Source organism: Plecotus auritus (genome assembly GCF_963455305.1).
Source record: "Plecotus auritus genome assembly, chromosome: 1".
Lineage (NCBI taxonomy): Eukaryota > Metazoa > Chordata > Mammalia > Chiroptera > Vespertilionidae > Plecotus > Plecotus auritus.
This window is the reverse complement of record NC_137770.1, coordinates 225,230,904-225,242,237: the sequence shown is the minus strand read 5'-3', so window position 1 is coordinate 225,242,237 and position 11,334 is coordinate 225,230,904. Positions and strand designations below refer to the sequence as shown.

At 37.6% G+C, this 11,334-nt stretch overlaps 1 pseudogene across 1 annotated transcript; it reads right to left on the bottom strand.

Annotated features, from left to right (window-relative positions):
- Positions 1 to 5,723: 5,723 nt before the first annotated feature.
- LOC308253991 (centromere protein R-like) lies at positions 5,724 to 6,400 on the bottom strand (annotated as a pseudogene). Its single transcript has one exon. The product of its transcript is annotated as a centromere protein R-like (transcript).
- Between the last annotated feature and the right edge of the window lie 4,934 nt (positions 6,401 to 11,334).

Sequence of the window (11,334 nt, the reverse complement as noted above, 5' to 3'; positions counted from 1 at the left end):
ATATGCTGAAATGTTAATTTCTATGAAATTGAGGTGATTTAGGTAACATACCTTTAATGTTATACTCATTAAGAGCTAAGATCCTACTTAAGTGCATTTCAGATGATGTCCCTGAATTAAAGTTAAATTTGGATAGAATTAAGCAACTCAAATATGGCAAAATCTTAAAATGTTATTTAAAAATCAACATAATTTTATATTTCCTTGCTTGATTTTTCAAACACATGAATTAAAAATATATTCCAACTGGAAAAGGAGTAAAAGTGAATTAAAAGCCTATCGGAAATTAAATTTAAACTTTCTTTTTGAGGACAAACTTTGGTAAAATATTAAAGGAATATTTAATATTTCTTTAAATTAATAGACTTCAGGGGTCCTCAAACTTTTTAAACAGGGGGCCAGTTCACTGTCCCTCAGACCGTTGGAGGGCCGGACTATAGTTTAAAAAAACAAACTATGAACAAATTCCTATGCGCACCGCGGGCCCGGGACGAGTTGGCTGCTAAGCAGGACAGGCAGCGGCACCCGGCGGGCCAGATAAATGTCCTCGGTAGGCCGCATGTGGCCTACGGGCCGTAGTTCGAGGACCCCTGGTTCTTTCTCTAGTCATATGTCAAGTCAATAAACATAACTTACATACATTTAATATATATTTTAAATGTTTGAGTTACCTTTTTTTAACCAGCATATTTGAGGTCTTTGGAACAGATGACAATTACATCCTTTTGCAAGGAATCCAGATATTTTTTAAATATATCTTTCTAGTTGTTAACAATAAATTCCTGTACAATGTAAAATGCTGCCTGTAAAATATTTTTCAAATTTAAAATTTTTATAGATAAGCAATTAATGCACATTTTCATTTGTCAAGAGTAACAAGTAAAGCAATTTTAGAGCAAAGAGAGTCTTAAAAGTTTACTTAGTGATTTCAATTCCTTTTAGAGCTAGGAACAATGATGTCAGAGAGGGCGACTTTCCAAGTAACATAGAGTAGACTGGAATTGGATGCTGGCTCCTAACTCCATGCAACCTCTTCCACTACTTAGGCCGCTATTCCCAATAAATAAAAACTAGATTTGTCCCCATGCAACACCTAGAATGCCAAGTATGGTAAAATGTACTGAACTGATTGTTGTGGCTAGCAGATGCCAAGGAGCTTATAATGTAATCGAAAATGTAACAAATAGAATAAACAGTGAATGGTAAGTAATACAAGGCACAAACAATAGTAGAGAAGGAGTTTTTCCAGGTGGGAAGAAGGAGCATCTTTAAGGAGAATGGCTTATTTGAGTCAGCTCTTCAAGTTGAGCGTGAGGTTGTAGGAGAAAGAGTAGAAGGACTTTCTGATGAACTCTAAAGGACTTCCCATGTAAACAAACATACTGAAGTAGGAAATTATAGACGTCATTGGGGGGGTGGAGGGGAGAGTGAAAAGACTAATTTTTTCCAGGAATGTGATTTGCATACAGGATGCAGGGATAAAGTTAAGAAAGATAGTTGCAGCTTAATGGTTCTGGTGCACAACAACTAGTACATAGTTGCTGCTAGAAGCTAATGATGAACAGAATTCACAAGAATGGCTCCATAAATGTGATCCTCTCTAAGGCTGCTCTGTCACTAGAGCATAAGCAAATAATATATAATATGAGAGAAATTTTTGTTTGTATATTTCTAGATTTTTTTTAGTCAGATATTGTGGTATCCAGGTAACAAGATGAAACTTATGAATCTACTAAAATTGGTCTATATGAACTTTAAAAGTGAAGGTATTTAGTTTCTGATGATTCTTGATATTAATTTTGCAATATTCTTGACATTTGTAAGTAACTTTTGGAAAATCAAATTGGAAAACTACAGAAGTAATAAATTATAGTTATAGTTCAAGTAACTTTAAATGGTTAAATATTTGAAGTTTAGCAGTAAAGCATTTTGTGATAGAAGGAAGGTGATAATTAAATGTCCAAGAAAAAAAGTAATTAAAATTGAATTTTATCAAATTCCAATTTGATAAAGAATATTTGCTATTATTCGGCCTTTTAGTAATCCTATATAATAAAGAGCTGATATGCTAATTAGACTGGACGGCAGAACACCTTCCAGAACGACCTTCCAGAATGACCTTCCATTATGACTTCCCAGAATGACCTTCCAGAATGACCAGTGGGCAGGGCCTTGAGGCAGCCAGGGCTGCGAAGGCCTACTCTTTACACGACTTTCGTGCATCAGGCCTCTAGTGTTTTTATAAGAATCCAGGGTTTCTATTACTGTGCAGTTTTGACGCCACCTTATAAAAAGTTTAGGATTCTTTATCCTATTAAAGCCATATTCTTTTGTCATGATGCTGGCAAAGGGGATTGTCTACATTGGTACATTTTTTTTTTCTAGTTCAGCTTTATTGAAATATAAAACCTAGTCTTCCATCACCATGTATTTGAACCTCCTTACCCTCTCTCTCCATCCTTCCCCCACCACACTTCCCCTCTGGTAACCACCATTCTATTGTATGTATCTATGAAGTTAGTTTTTTTATTTGTTTTGTTTATTCATTTGTTGCTTTTTGTTTTAGATCCCACATATTAGTGAAATCATCCAGTTCTTTCCCTTTTTCATTTGATTTATTTTACTTAGTATGATACTCTCAAGATTCATCCAGGTTGTTGCAAATGGCAATATTTCATCTTTTTATGGCTGAGTAGTATTCCATTGTATACGTGTACAACATCTTCTTTCTTTATCCAATCGTTCGTCAAAGGAAAGACCTAGTTTATTTTCATGTCTTGGCTATTGTGAATGATGCTGCAGTGAACATAGGGATATATTTATCTTTACAAATAAGCTTTTTTCAAAAATTTCAGGTAGCTATCCAGAAGAGGGATTGCTAAGCCATATGACAGTTCTATTCTTAATTTTTTGAGGAACCTTCATACTGTTTTCCATAGTGGCTATCCTAATTTACATCCCTACCAGCAGTATGTGAAGGCTCCCTTTTCTCTGCATCCTTTCCAACGCTTATTATTTCTTGTCTTATTGATAATTGCCACTCTAACAGGTGGAGGTAGCATCTCATTGTGGTTTTGATTTTCATTACCCTTATAACTAATTATGTTGAGCATCTTTTCATATATCTGTATGTGTTCAGGTCCTCTGCCCATGTTTAATTGAATTTTCTGTTTTGTTGTTGTTGTTGAGTTGTATGACCGCTTATATTTCTGAGTAAATCCAGAAGGCCAAAGGGTTTAAGCATGAAAATAAAATGAAGATTTTAAAGTTTGGAGGCAATATTTCTATTTGAATCCATGGTTTCCTATGATAGTGTAAAGCATATAGTTCCAAAATTAATGAGCTAATGTTTGTTTAGCACTTAGAATCAAACATTATTCTTAGAGGGTTACATGTACCTATCAGGTACTTTACAGAGAAGGTAACTGAAGCATAGAGAAATTGAGCAACTTGCCAAATGGTGGAGCTAGAAAAAAAAATGTAGGCAGTCTGAATACGGAGCACATTTTCTTAACCACTATTTCATGTTGCTTTTTGGGGGGTGGTGGGAGAAAAAGCAAGGGAAAATTCTAGCTCAAAGAATAAAGTGGGAAGAGAGCAGGGAGAATTATTAGATTAATGAACCCTCATATTAAAGCAAGGACAAAAGAAACTTAAACAGCAAAGTTAGAAATTGATTACAAGTCAGGACATGAATGTAATTTTTGTCATTCCCCCTGAACATAATCAGAACTCCTTGGAGAGTAACTGACTCTATTTAGAGCAGAAAAATCTCAGAGTTAGTCTATATTTTGTCATTGCAAAACAGAAACAACAAACAAGTAGAAAACCAAGAATACTTCCAAAACTGTGTATGACTAAGCTAAAGAAGCTAGATCCAGTGGGCTTCCATTGCTACACTGTCGCAACCAGCACACAGCAGTGGTAGATACTGTGAGAAAAGCGAACTCAGGTGGAGAAGCAGCTATTAATTCATAACAATGCTCAAAATGAATAAACTACATAAAGCATGCCAGAAAAAAATCATATACAAGTTAGAGTTATTTTATGAGTAGAAAATTACCTATAACAAGTATATACCAGTGATGGCTGCAGCGATGACCACATGACCTTTCCATCAATGTTCAAGTGTGAACTACAGTGAAATGGTTTTGTGGCCTCGCTCTCAATATTTAGTATCAAAAACATTCCCAATAAAAGGGCATTAAATCAGAGTTAGGAGATTGGATTTATGGAAATAGGCTTTCTGTCGGGACACAACCTTCTTGATTTGTATGGAAAACAAGGACCAGAAAGGTTTGGGATATGTGTTAATATAGGTGGTTTAAGGTGCAGGTTTTCTTCTAAGTTCTCTCTGAATGGTGATATGTGTCATAATAGTAAATGACCTTGGTAGCAAGAAACAGATATCTCATATCCCAGAATCCTTCCTTGCTCCTACAGCATCACAGGCACTATGTGTCCCAGTAAAGACTTTGCCAACCAAGGGATGCTGTGCTGTGTATCTCTTCCTTCTCTGAGTGGTTCACCCACTTCCAATATTTTTTTGCATCATTGGTTAATTAAATAACCAATATAATTAAATACTACAATGAATGTGTTATTAATATCTTCTTTCCAATTTGCAGGATTATCTGAACTAATACGTTGCTTGATACACCTTAGTTCCTTAAGACCTGGTAGACTTTTTACATTGGTCATATTACTTAACCTTCTGTACCTCCATTTCTTAATTTGATAGATGCATAATTATATCTTGAGTATATATTTATAATAATACCAAATTTATAGGATTGTTGAAGATGATGCCTGGCATATAGTAAGGTCTAAAAAAATGTTATCTATTACCACTGTTACTATTGTTGTTATTGATTGTGTCCCAAATAAGTGTTATTAGTCACATAACTGAAATGATGGTGCTTTCTTCTATGGTTTTTCCTAAGCATCAAGTACCCCTTTATCACCTAATATCAGCTTATGTGACACAAAGCTATCCTCTAGGTAATGAGGGTGGGGTTTTTTGTTTGTTTGTTTGGGTTTTTTTGTTTGTTTGTTTGTTTTTTGCTATTTTTTGCAATAGATGTAGGGCTGAATAATATGAGGACATATTTAGGGAGTAATATATTTTCTCTTCCATTATTTCTAAAATGTAGGCAGTTTCTAGCTTAGAAGCCATTTGTGTTTTATGAAACTAGTAGACATAGTTCTTTTGAATTTATAATATATCTTCCTCTAGCATCAAGGCAATCAATGAAAGACTTTTAACTCAGTATATTAGGGGAAAACAAAGAGGGCCAACATCATATGTCTGTAGCCCCTTAAGAACATACCATAATGGCCATTGAGATGAGTCTTGTGGGAAGGAGAATGTATCCCTGTCCGTGGCAATAGAAAATCCTTGTAACTTAGGGTGCTGGAGTTTCTCCCACCTTGGAAAACTGGTTCTGCCTTTCAATCTCTCTCAGCAATTCTCAACCTCATGGAGGAAAAATCAATGATGGGAGAAAAGAACATAATAGAGATGACATTTTAAAATAAAATAAAAAGATGACATTTGGGCAAAGACTACAGGCAAGATGTAACTACTGAAAGATGACTAGAGAAGGAAAAAAGTAAATTATTTTTTTTCCATTTTCATAAATGCTTTATTAAATCTATCCACAAATGCTAAAAGTATACAGAAGCATACATGATATAGAATAAAAGTCAAGATACTTGTCTACATGTTGGCTTATTCATTAAACAGTCAAGAAGAAATGTATTATTTACACTGAGATTATCTACTGGTGTGTGTAGAAAGTTTAAATTAGCTGCAAGAAATTTTATCTAGACATGCACCTGCCTAGTGCTGTGATCTGGTATTTACTGGGCAGATTAATTACAAACATTTCTTCTGTTCCTTTAAATATGATCAGGCAGATGCAGAAGTTGGTGTTCAAAGTGAATACACTTCTTCTGAATGCCTCAATTTAAAATGGCCTTCAGGAATTCATAGCTGTCAAGATGATGTAACTCTTTATTAGAAAGTTCTGAACTCTTCTTTTCAAACAGTTTTTGTTTTATTACTTTTGTCATTAGTTCTTTTGTTTTCTTCATTTCTCTTTTTAAGAAACATGGTCCATAGAAATACCAATGAGATTTTGAAGCTTTCTATTGTCCTCCAAAGCCTGTGTAATACTTAAACTTTGCATTATTTCCATGATTTCCTCTGATGATTTCTCAACTTTAGATAGCAACACCATTAATCATTTGTAGGTCCATTTTTGTGCTCTTGTTCTTTAGAGCTTATGGGAGAAGCATATGGGCTCAATCGACAAGTTCCAGTTGATGGAGAATAATTTGTAGCACTTCTCTTCCTTGTGATTCTTGAAGGCTCAAATGAATGTGCTTCGAACGGATCATCCAATTTCAGTGATCTTTTAACACTACGGCATTTCCACACTGAGGGAAGGACCACTGCCGCTGGATCAAACTAACCCGAGCAACCTCTTCTGAAGACAGAACCTCCCGAAGGCAACACTGAGCCTGAAAAGCCAAAAAGTAAATTATTTTGAAATCATGTTTAAGTAAGAATGAGCCAGAACTTTGCCTTCTGGTTTGGGACATAAGGAAAGGAAGGAGAATACATTCTGTGTTCTCATTTGTTCATCTTTTTGATATACATTTGTAGCACCTCTCGTTCAAGAGAGCCTCCACAGACACCCAGGCCAGCCCAAATTAACATAACTTATTTAATTCATCATTTACATGTACTGTAAGTCCTGCTCTGCTCCGAGGCCTGAACTAACTCTCTCTCTCTCTCTCTCGCTCTCCAAGTTCTGAGGGGCCAGTGAGTGAAGAAGAGCCACCTTGTAGGTCACCATCACTAACACTTTGCAGGTTAAAGAGACCAGACAGGAAGCAGAAGCACCTGCGCACACATGCTGAAGGGAACCAGGAGAGCAGGTGGCGAGAGCTCGTCATAGTCACAGGTTGTTTGGAAATTAGGAAACAGCACCTTTAGCTACTCTAATAAACTCCAGCATTGACAATGACTCAGTAGGATACACATTTATTTGCACGCATTTAAATTTCAAATAGGTCTCCCTAATCTGCCAGTAGTTCTCCAGTCAGTGAGTCAGGGATTGGGGCTGTTTGCCTCCTATATCTCTAATATCTTCAAGTCCTGATTTTCAAGGTCACCATGTGTGTCTGCCTCAATCTTGAAAGAGAAATAACATGACAGATCAATCACCCATGAAGGATTTTGACATTTAGACCTGGAAATAGAACATATCACTTCCATTCACATTCCTGGAAATACAGTCATAGGGCCACATCTTGCTGCAATGCCTAGAAGAAGAGCAAGTAGATTGGCCAATTGGTAGCTACAGACCTCATGGGAAAATTCAAAAAAATATCATACATTTATGTATACATTTACATATATATGTATTTTTAAAAATATTTTTTTATTGATTTCAGAGAAAGAGATGGAGAGAGAGATAGAAACATCAGTGAGAGAGAATCATTGATTGGCTGCCTCCTGCACACCCCCCCATTAGGAATTGAGCCTGCAACCCAGGCATGTGCCCTGACTGGGAATCGAACCATGACCTCCTGGGTCAAAGGTCAATGTTCAACCACTGAGCCTCACTGGTTGGACTGTATGTATTTTTAATTCTCACTAACAATCCATATTGAAAAAGCCAATCTGAAAATTCATCATGGATCTCACTTGGACTTGAAATCACACTCATCAATAGCTAAATAGCCCTATTCGAGATTGTTTATTCAGGCATGTTCTGTACACTAATTCTGTAGTAGGTCAGTGTACTAAAGTATAAAAGGACTGGATTTTAAAATACACCATCTTGTTCATTTTTGTTAGAACTTGACAGACATTAGCAGGGCCTCCGTTAGAGACTGTTCACATGTGTTTTTAGCCAACCCTGAGGCAATTATAGGGGCTAACTTGAGCAGAATTCTGGGTACTCGGAAATGCAAAGTGAATTTCTATTTTAATTAATGCTCAAAGTAAATTTCATTAAGAGAATATACAAAAGACAAGAGCACTTGTCATAATAATAAAAGGTGTTTCCCATGTTTGTGCAGGATGTGCCACCCAACAGTCGTGTCAGCAGATTTTAATTTTGTGTTTGTTCCTACTCTTCAATCAGTTTCTTCAGGCTGTTACAATACCAAGTACGCACACACCACTTACTGGAAAGTATAAATAATTTTTGACCCACTGTTATTACAACCTGCCTTGTGAAGTGACTTTAGAAACACTCTATCATCCCATCATCCCCAGTTTCACAGCTCTGGTGTCCTTAATACATTTCCGGCTGAGGGAGACCTGCAAAATCAGAAAACTACCTGAGAGCCAGCCTGGCCTTGGTAAAAAGCTAAGTAGGGTAAGAAAGTTGTCACTGAAAGTGGCCCCACCCCAGCTGGGAAACATTCCGATTTAAAGACTGAAGGCAGCTCACCAACCCAAATCACATATCACATGAATGTGTTAATGACCTATCAACAACTTCTTTCAATTTCCACTTCAACTCTTCTACAGGGAAAGAAATAAGTTGGGATACTCTTTCTTAATTGGCACATTCATTAGGTGTCTCTTCATGGAAAACATTCAACTGGCTTCTGTAAGGCAAAGATCAGCAAGACTTGGCCCCTTCCTTACACTAACCATCTGTTGAGAGTCACAAGAAAGTGGAATCAGGGATAAAGACAACATTCAAGTGGGAATGTGGAGGAGGTGTGCGTGTGTGTGTGTGTGTGTGTGTGTGTGTGTGTGGTTGCCTTCTCTTATTGTAGAAAACTATGGGTAAGGGTTTGAGCGAAGAATGAGTAAGGATGTACTTACATATACTGTGCTGGGATGGATTCTAGAATTAGTTTCCTCAATATTTGCTTAAAAGCAGGGGGATTCAATTCAAAATATTTACCAACTAGTACAATTTGGGCCCCAAGTCTATAAACCGTTCAGGTCCGGAGTCTAAGCCACTGATCTGGCTTTACCAATGAGTGCCAGCAGGGGGCGCCCTGCTCAAGAGGTAAATTGAATACACAGTGTGGCAAGAGAAGGTAGTAGAACAGAGCCTACAGGAGGCTACATAGGCAGGCTAGTGGATGAGAAAACATAAAAAAAAAACTTGAAGATGATTTTTGTCTTTGCTTTGCAAGACTAACCCTGTTGTTGAATCAGGAGATGGGGCCTCATAAAATAAAGCCACTCACAGCAACTGAGATTGCCATGCTGTGATTTCTCATGGTGTTAGAGGTGTTTTTAAAACCCTGGGGTTTGAATTGTAACTGAATTACTGGAATGTTGAGAAAATGGTTGTAATGACTTATTTTAAAAGAATACAAAATCGGAACAAAGAGGAAATGCTGAATTATGCATGTTGCAATATTTTCACGTGGAATATGAGGTGTCCCATTTGCTGGTCATCCAGTTGTTCTGTGAAAAAGAAACAGCGTGATTACAGGAACGCACCTTATACCTTCCACACACACCCTTCTGCTGCACGCACACACAGCAACCTTCCTCAAATGTTTTAACTCCCCAACTTCTCTCCAATCTCTCTGGTTGTCCATAATGTATATCATTATCCAAAATTGTATATTCTGTTATTTTTTTCTCCCTCATTAAAATATCAGCTTTACAAGATCAGGGTTTTGTTTTATTATCGGTTATTATTCATTGCTGCATAACTCCTCCCTCCATACCTACAGCAGTGTTTGACACATAGCAAACACTCAGTACTAGTGTATTTATAAATAATCAGTAAAGAGTTCTTATGCTTTAAGAGTAGGCACTTTATATGTGTTACTTTATTTACCTTTTTCTAGCATGAAGGTGCTTACAAGTTTGGGGGTTGAAATAGGGTGATATCAACAATAATAACCTAAGTTCTGACACCCCTTCCCCAAATCTGGTATTTTCACCTCCCATTTGTTCACAATTTGGCCCTAATCTCAAGCCATTCTGAGGCAGACTTCTCTGGTGTTTTGTCGCTCACACCCCTTCTTCATCTAAGTAACATCCACTTTCTTCTAAGCCAGGGATTTTCAACCTTTTCATCTCAGGGCACGCATAAACTAATTGCTAAAATTGCATGGCACACCAAAAAATGATGTTTTTTTTGCTGATTTGACAAAAAAAAATTGGTGTTTTATTCATTTATACCCGGGAAGCTGTTGTTGCATTGGCTGCTGTCATTTTTGATTTGACAATCTAAGGGAAAAGAAGTCAGTACTCCTGACTAAAGTTAAGGATTGCATGTTTTAAAAAGTCTTGCAGCACACGGGTTGAAAATCACTGCTCTAAGCCCTGGGGGAATGCTTCCAGCGGCCACAGCAGGTTCTTTACCAGGAAAACACCTGCCTAGAGCTGCCTCCGTTTCTCTCGGAGCCCACAGTCCTCCAGGTGCCAGAGTGGTCCTGAGGCCCATGCGGGAGCAGGAGAATGCCCTGCCTCTCAAATGCTGTCCCACTGAAGCCTCCGCTCTATTAACTTTGGGCCCCAGTTTCTGTCCTTAGCAACTAAGATCAAGCCATAGGACTGGGAAGGTGACAAAGAGCATGACACCCTCTCCATCTCACTCATCCAACTCATCTTTCCCTCTTCCTGCTTATCAGGCGTCCCTGAAATTTTATTTTCTCTACTTTTGGCAAAGCCAAGTCTCATTTATAGGAGTCGGTAACTCACCATTTCCACAAACATCATATTCTGTTTCTCACTTTACATTCTTTTCAGATACCTTAGTACCCTACAATGACACTGTCAGATAAGCAATATTATTCCCATTTTAAAGATGAAAACTTGGCAATTATTGCTTGAGGTAACAAAACTAGGAAGTGCTGAAAGATCAATGTGAAATGCAATCTCAGAATTTCACAACCTCAAGCCTGTGCACTGAATGGCTAACCTCAAGCTGATTAAAATAAACATACTGATCAGCATAACTTTTTCAGGAGACGCACTAATAGGGAAAGAAGAAAGCCAGCTGCTCTTCCAGGGCTGAAAGAGAGAGGCCAAGAAACCAAAGGAGCAAGATTCAGAAGGAGCCTGGGCTTGTTACAGAAAACCGAAGAAGAACAAAGCAATACTTAGAGAGATGGAGTTACATTTATTACGCGCATGTCCAGAGGAAAATGTCTCTCAAATTCTGGACCCCCACATGCAGGAATTTTCCTTATTTATATGTTTTGACCTTCTTTGTCTCCCAAATATGGGGTGTTTCCGGCCCCTTTTGCAAGTTCTTAAAGAGCCCGTATGTGCTAGGGTCTTGAGACCTCAACCAGAGGCCTGGCCTGGCGCCAGCACTGATAACCTTGTCT